The sequence below is a fragment of the Belonocnema kinseyi genome, chromosome 7 (genome assembly GCF_010883055.1).
Source record: "Belonocnema kinseyi isolate 2016_QV_RU_SX_M_011 chromosome 7, B_treatae_v1, whole genome shotgun sequence".
Lineage (NCBI taxonomy): Eukaryota > Metazoa > Arthropoda > Insecta > Hymenoptera > Cynipidae > Belonocnema > Belonocnema kinseyi.
Window position 1 is genome coordinate 133,774,385 of NC_046663.1, and position 6,940 is coordinate 133,781,324.

The 6,940-nt window shown below is 39.7% G+C and overlaps 1 protein-coding gene across 1 annotated transcript in view; it reads left to right on the top strand.

Annotated features, from left to right (window-relative positions):
• LOC117176859 (ribulose-phosphate 3-epimerase) overlaps positions 1-6,940 on the top strand; it is an 82,389-nt gene that overhangs the window by 39,854 nt on the left and 35,595 nt on the right. The window lies entirely within an intron of this gene.

A 6,940-nucleotide genomic window follows, 5' to 3' on the forward strand; every position in this document is an offset into this window, starting at 1 on the left:
GTTTTTTCGAGTTTTTTAAAAAGGAACCGAATGGGGACCCATGGGGGTCTTTACGGGTACTTTGTAGAGGCTCCACTCGGTTCCTTCGGTCCGCCAGGGTTATAGTGGAACATTTAATCGTTTTGATAAATATTTAGCGAAGGTGGCGAGGTGGAAAGTTTAAGATGTTAGAGGATGGTCTATTTTGTCAATTTTTAACTGTTCTGCTAGCGATAAAAGTATTTTCTTTCAGTACATTTTCGACAGGGTTCTTTGCGCCCATTCCATTAGCAATGAGCATTACAAAAACTTTGACCTTCAGTTATAAAAATAAAAAAATCTGATTTTTTGTGCATTTTTTTAACTAAGAAGTAAGCTTAGTTTTTTCTCTTTATAAACTTTGAGGTTGAAACTGGGATTTTCATTTGTTATTAAGGTAAATAAGCGATGATTGGTCTTCGAGAATATACAATCTGTATTAGGGATGGTAAACTCTTTAACTGTCATTTAAAAAATAATGTTTACTACAATTTCGATAGTATTTTTCACACCTTTTTCATCGGTAGTAAGCATTTTTTGAAAAAATAAATATTTGACATACCGAAAGGAAATTTCAGGAATGTCTCAGGTAAAAATCTCAGGCCAGATCATACAAATATCAGTGAAATATCAGTCTACTAAAATTTTTTGTTCATTTACATGTGTATATTTATGTACGTATCGTAATGTCCTGACGGAGAATCTAACTTTTTATCTGTTTTCATGCATCTCGCAGTTTACGAAATACGTACAAAACGTAATATATTTTTAACTTAAAAATGCAAATTTTATGTATTTATAATCGTATAAATCGTATAGATTTGGATTTCAAAGTTGAAAACAAAAGATTGTCCGCAATCACGTCTGAATCACGAAATGAAAAAAAATTATTTTGCAATTAGCGATTTGAAAACAGGACATTTGGATTCAAAATATCTCATCACAAAGGCCTAAATTACATTATAAACTGTAATATAAAATGCTAAAGTTTTGAATTAGTTGGAAATATTTCGAAAAATAATACGTTATTTATTCATCCCGAAAACTTAGCTAAATGAAGTTACCCTAATTTTTAACGGAAACGAAAAGATAGCCTATTATTCGTAGAACCCATCGATATATAAATATCATAAAAGTGATTGAATCTGAGATTCTTTAGATATTTTCTAGTCATTTTGTACCCGTAGGGTATATTGAAATTGAAACCAAAAAATTTAACTTTTTATTTACGTAAATAAATTTAACTTGCTGCCGATCAGCGCTTAGCTCTTCACTCCCGGAGAGCTTTTTTTATTGTGTTCCGGAAGTCACGAGTGATTTCTGTAGCGGGGTTTATAGCTCCTGATCTGTAAAAACGTACTAGGTTCGCCCGGCTTCTGAGACAACGCAGCTTGAGTCCCACGCGCCACCAGTTCCCACTCTCCTTGTCCCGTGGTCCGTATGTATGGCAATCTCCCTCCTAGTTTGTTCAGGTACTTAGCGGCCTTGGGGCGGAGTTTTGGCATTTTCGTCTTCATCAGGACTTACTGAAAAACGAGGGGCTTTACCTTTCTCCTCACCGAACAATCAACAATACTTACAAGCTTTTACATAAACCTTTTCGTTATTTCCCGTCGTATCCTTGATCACATACACGAACGGAGAGAGCTCTTCTACAATTTTTAACGGAACTTGATACCTTGGAGTCAATTTCTTTATAATGAAATCTGGCGCAGATGATAAAGCATGTGTTTTACGAAAAAACATGTCGCCTAATTTATAACGGATATCTCGCTTTCTACGATTGCAGTATATCATATTTATCTAGTTCTATGTTTCTACTTTTCCACGGCTAATCGCACAACTTCTGAGGTCCGCCCTAATTCTTGTTTGAAATTCTGGGGGGGGGGGGGGGGGGGGGGGGGGTAATTTTGATAAAATGCCATCGGAAAGCTTGGTAGTATACATCCGAAAATCTGCTGAGGATACGTTAATGTTAACGCAGGTGCATACTCCAATAAAGTGCTAGCATTAACCATTGGATTTTGTTAAAAGCCCTGTCTGCCCTTATCAAGATTTTTGTTAGTTTGTTCTCTGACGAACCCAGTGTTTAATCATATTCACGGACTAGTACAAGTGACTGATGAGATGAGAATATTATAAGTTAATTTAATACGACATTTGAAATCTTTTGCGATGATGTTATAGGTACAAAATTAGGAGCATGGTGTAGTTTGGAGTTCGTCTTTGATCTCTGTTCTCCTTACGCAACGGCGGCGAGTGTTGGGGGTGACAGCAATCGCCTCTGGATTCTTTCTTAGGGCAATCATTTGTCACTGCATAGGTTTTTAGTCGCTTGCTTCAGTACATCTTGCGTGCACATTGCCTGTAGCCGAAATCACAATAAGATGAATAGATACATGCTTCACATTTTTCGATATTGTCTTTACTTCATGCCTCAGTTTGCTATACTTGTGGATCCTGGCTGTAAAGGTCGCCTTCGAATTTCGGTTAGGCATTTCCGGATAAACAATGTCAATGATTTTTACTCTATTACCTTTTTTCGCTCGCATCACGATGTCAGGACGATTGGTTTGGATATAATGATCCGTCTGGATAGTAAAATCCCAATATAAGGTAGAATCTTCGTTTTCAAAAACGGGCCTTGGAGTGTTAAGAGTCCTAGGTTCAGCGCAAGTTGTTGATGTATAATGCCCTCCATATCTTTATGTCTGCGTATATTATCTCTGAGCCATTACGCGACCACCATCAATAATGTGCTGAATGGATTCGTTGATATCTCCACATTATCGGCACCTGTCAACCACGTCTGGATAACCCTGCCCTGAATCGTAATGGCGAATCCTTCCGTTTCTGGATGCAAGACGCCTTTTCTCAGCAAAATATTGGATGCATTACTATCCACTTCATGTTGATTTAACGTTTTGGGGTGCTCGCCGTGGATGGCTTGGTGCCTCTATGTTGTTTCTAATTCCTTGATGGTTTCTGCCCTGATATTCAAGGTTCCCCTGAGGAAAAATACAAGGGCGTGTAGTCAAGATCCGCTTTACAGATGATGTAAATCGTAAAATTTCGCTTGCTGATAAAATAGTTTCAAAACTATATAACTTATGACTTACACAGTTTTTTGACATTTGCAACGCTCCCACCTCCTCTGTATCAGAGTAAAATTACTCTTTCAATCGCCAAATTACTGTAGTGCATTTGGTTCTTCATCATTTGTACGCGGACGGTTCTGTTTAACCTTTCGAGGTCGGTGTTAGACCATTTGATAAGTCCAAAGGATTACGTGAGCACAGGGATGGCATAGGTGTTAAGTGCCCTGAATTTGTTTACCGCATTAAGATAATTTTTCACAATGAATCCGAGTTTTGTAGTGAAGGCAGTCGTTAGGTTTGTCTTGAATATCGTATGCTGAATACCCTTAGATTCAAGAATACCCAGATATTTATATGACTCGCCCGCAGCCATTGCCCCTATGTCATTTTCAAACTCGTTATCTAATTTTGAGTTCCCTAATTCCCCTCTGGTTAAGTCACTGTGCTGCATTTATCTAGTCCGAACTCCATGTGGATATCATTGGAAAACTGCTTTGTGAAATCCGTCACCTGCTGCAGGTTCCGGGCTGAACTAGCGTACAACTTCAGGTCATTCATGTACAGAAGATGCATCACCTGATGACGATCCTCAAACAAGGTCTAGATGGCTGATCAGCGAAAATATGCGTTTTAAAAAAGTAGTTAGACATTGTATCCAGACCCAGTCGACTAAGGCAAGTTCCATTGTAGCCCTCATCAGTCCACAAAAAAAACCCTACGTGGACCCGGCTTAAAGAGGCGAACTACATTGAGGGTCTTGTAAATTCACAAAAAAAAAAGGTCGTATGTGGATCTGGTCAGCTAATGCGAGATGGTCTCATCAGACCATAAACAAAATTCGTATGTGGATCCGGCCAGCTAAGGCGGGATTCATGATAGTTCAGATCACAAAAAAAGATCTTATGTGACCACTTTACAGCAAATGTTAAATTTGCTGTCCATACAAAGCTTGGCAATGTGCCAATCAGCCGTCTAGATATTGTTTAAATTTATACGACTCTGGAATGACGTCGAAGGTCATCGGGTCACTGACCTTCATGCATATCCAAAGGTAAAATTTTGCGTTCTTTCGATTGGCGGTGTCAAAAATAGGCGTTTCCATTTGAAAAATAAAAGTTGACCTTGAAATAACCTTGAAGGTTAACGCCAAGGTCACCATTCAGATCATCCAAAACCCTAAAACTTTTGTCTGAAACATTTCTCACGAAAACGCATATTTTCTCTGATAGGGGGGGGGGGGTCTGATACTTTTTGATAACCCTGTATAAAGCTGTGATGTTAGCTAGCTCCATTTCAGGGTTATTGGCCTTCTCTAGTTGGAACTAAGCAGCGTCTAAATTGCTTCTATTCGTTTTCCCCAACACCTGACCAATAGTTAGTCATGTCTTTTAATAGAGAGAACTCAGTGTCTTGTTGGTTCTTTTGCTTTGCACTCAGGTCACAATAGAGCCTCCTTTCATCTGCCTGTAAGGTTCTATTTTGTTGCCTTCGTGCACTACTTTTTTGTACTGACGCAGTCTAGCAATAAGAATATCAAGACTCTGCCGTTGAGTGTCTATAATCTCACGCAATATAGCTGGTGTCAATGGTTTGATGCAACGAGTCTTCTGGTTCTATTTCCTTACCTATATTGAGTCAATCGACGATAATGGTGGGGTATTGAAGGAAACGCCTTTTAGTAAGTGTACTAACACTGTAAATTGTGATTTGGTCCTCGCAAACACCGGAGCTTTACCAGCAACCCTTTGTTGTTGGGATAGGACTTCGTTCGTTTTCTAATATTGATAGACGAAGTTAGAAACCATAGACATGAGGCACTTACAGAGGGTTCAAAGACAGCTAATTGGTCGGTTATCACTAGGACTTCTAGCATCTACCTTTTGAACACCATGCGTTATAACTTCCTTCACAAAAGACAGCAAGTATTCTGGGTTCTCTAACATGTTTTGAAGTCCACCAGCATGAGCGGCGCTTTCCAGTTCTTAGACCTCTTTAGCATACGAGTTACATCGGAGACTGAGATGGATAGACTATTCCTCGCATGCAACCGTGCAACTCTGTCCCGTTCAAGACACAGCCACGCAGTGTCCAGTGGACATGGCCTATGAGTAATTTAGATGCTAGACCAATATCTGGCCATTTCCTCGGTCCTAAATGGTTTGCAATCATTTTAAGTCTTGTTTTTACCATTGTATGTCCGGGATAGAAACATTTTTCGTCTTCCAAAAAAGTCTTCTTGAATCTTCGCAGTCGTGATGACATGGCCATGAGCCTCTGTTAAAGATAGTCATCACTTTGTCCAGGTTTGTAGATATTCTTGAACTGATATAATGTGGAAAAGAATCTCCTCTAAGAGGCGAGTCTGTCTGTGAACTGATTAGCCTTTCGAAATTGTCGAAAATTCTAAGGACGCTCTGGCACCTTTTTTGGGGCATAGTTGTTAGTCGCCCTTCCCTTAAGTTTTATGTTCATTATCCTGACACACGTTACCGTAGCGTAATATGCAAGAGTCTGCAGTGGCAGCAAGCTCATAATCTCCTGCAACAACAGGGCCATTATCTTCGGTTTTAAGCCGCCAATTAACCAGAGAAGGTCCTTGTTGACTCTAAATTACGGCAGACCATTTCTCATGAATGGTTCTTTTCATGTGAACTGTAGGATAGTATCAGTGAATCATACCATGAGAGTTGTTTTTGCACTCGTTTTTCGGTGTTACTTATTGTAATATAATTGTCCTTGTCCTTTAAAAACTTGAAACCTGACGAGAAAAGGGAGACACAATACTCACAATCAAAATTTTGGCTCAACTCTCAAACTCTATTAACTTTCATTTGGTTTCTCAATTCTTGCTGCGTGCTGCCTGATCCTTGCCAGTTGCCTGAACTAGACCATATTATTTTAGATGTGTGATAATTTATATATGCAAATTTAATGATTTCTCACATCTCTACCATTGAATTACATTGATATATTTACTAGTTTAACCATTCTTGATTCTTGTTTAATGATTTTTGAATGCTCACGATATTTTATATATATATTTAAAAATTTGTCATAAGGACAACCGCAGGATTTCGCCGGGAGCGGGTGCTAATCTGAAAAATTGCACCCGCTTCCAGCGAAATCGCGGTAAAATTTCAGCCATAACCACGTCTCACAACCGTGAGATAGGTGGTTACAGTCTGCAAAGGAATCAATACGACGATCCAGCAAAAGCCTCGTGGACCCTAAGAACACGGAGCGACCGAAGGACAACCGCCTTCTGCATTTTTCCCGCAAGTGTTCTAGCATATTTTTGACACACAGGGATGCTTTTTAGGCTATTAGCAGGTGAAAGCTTGGCACCTCCTTGGCTATGATGTTTTTGTCAGCTGGTGCCGAAAATTCGATAACGAACATGGTTCGCTTCTCCAAGTCAAAAAGAACCATGTCAGGCCTCGAGTGAGCAACAGAAACAATTGTCGAGAATATAAAGTTCCAGTATATGCGGCACTTCCCATTCTCGACAATTCACTCAATTTCCCTAGGAGCATTTAGAGGAGCGATATTGGGTGAATGCCGTAGGAGTGACAGAGATGGTAATAAAGTACTCTTAGTGCCGCATTGTGCCTTTGAATGTAGGTCGTTCCCGCGTGTGTTGAACAACTAGATAGTATGTGAGCTAAATGCTCGGGGTCTGCATGGCACGCCCTGCAGCTATCATCGGGAATGTCTTGGCTCATAATGTGGCGACGGTATGTTAAGGTGGAAATGACACCGTCTTGGCATCCAAAAATGAAACCCTCTGTACCAGACTTCAATCCGGGCGATTTAAGGAAAGCAAA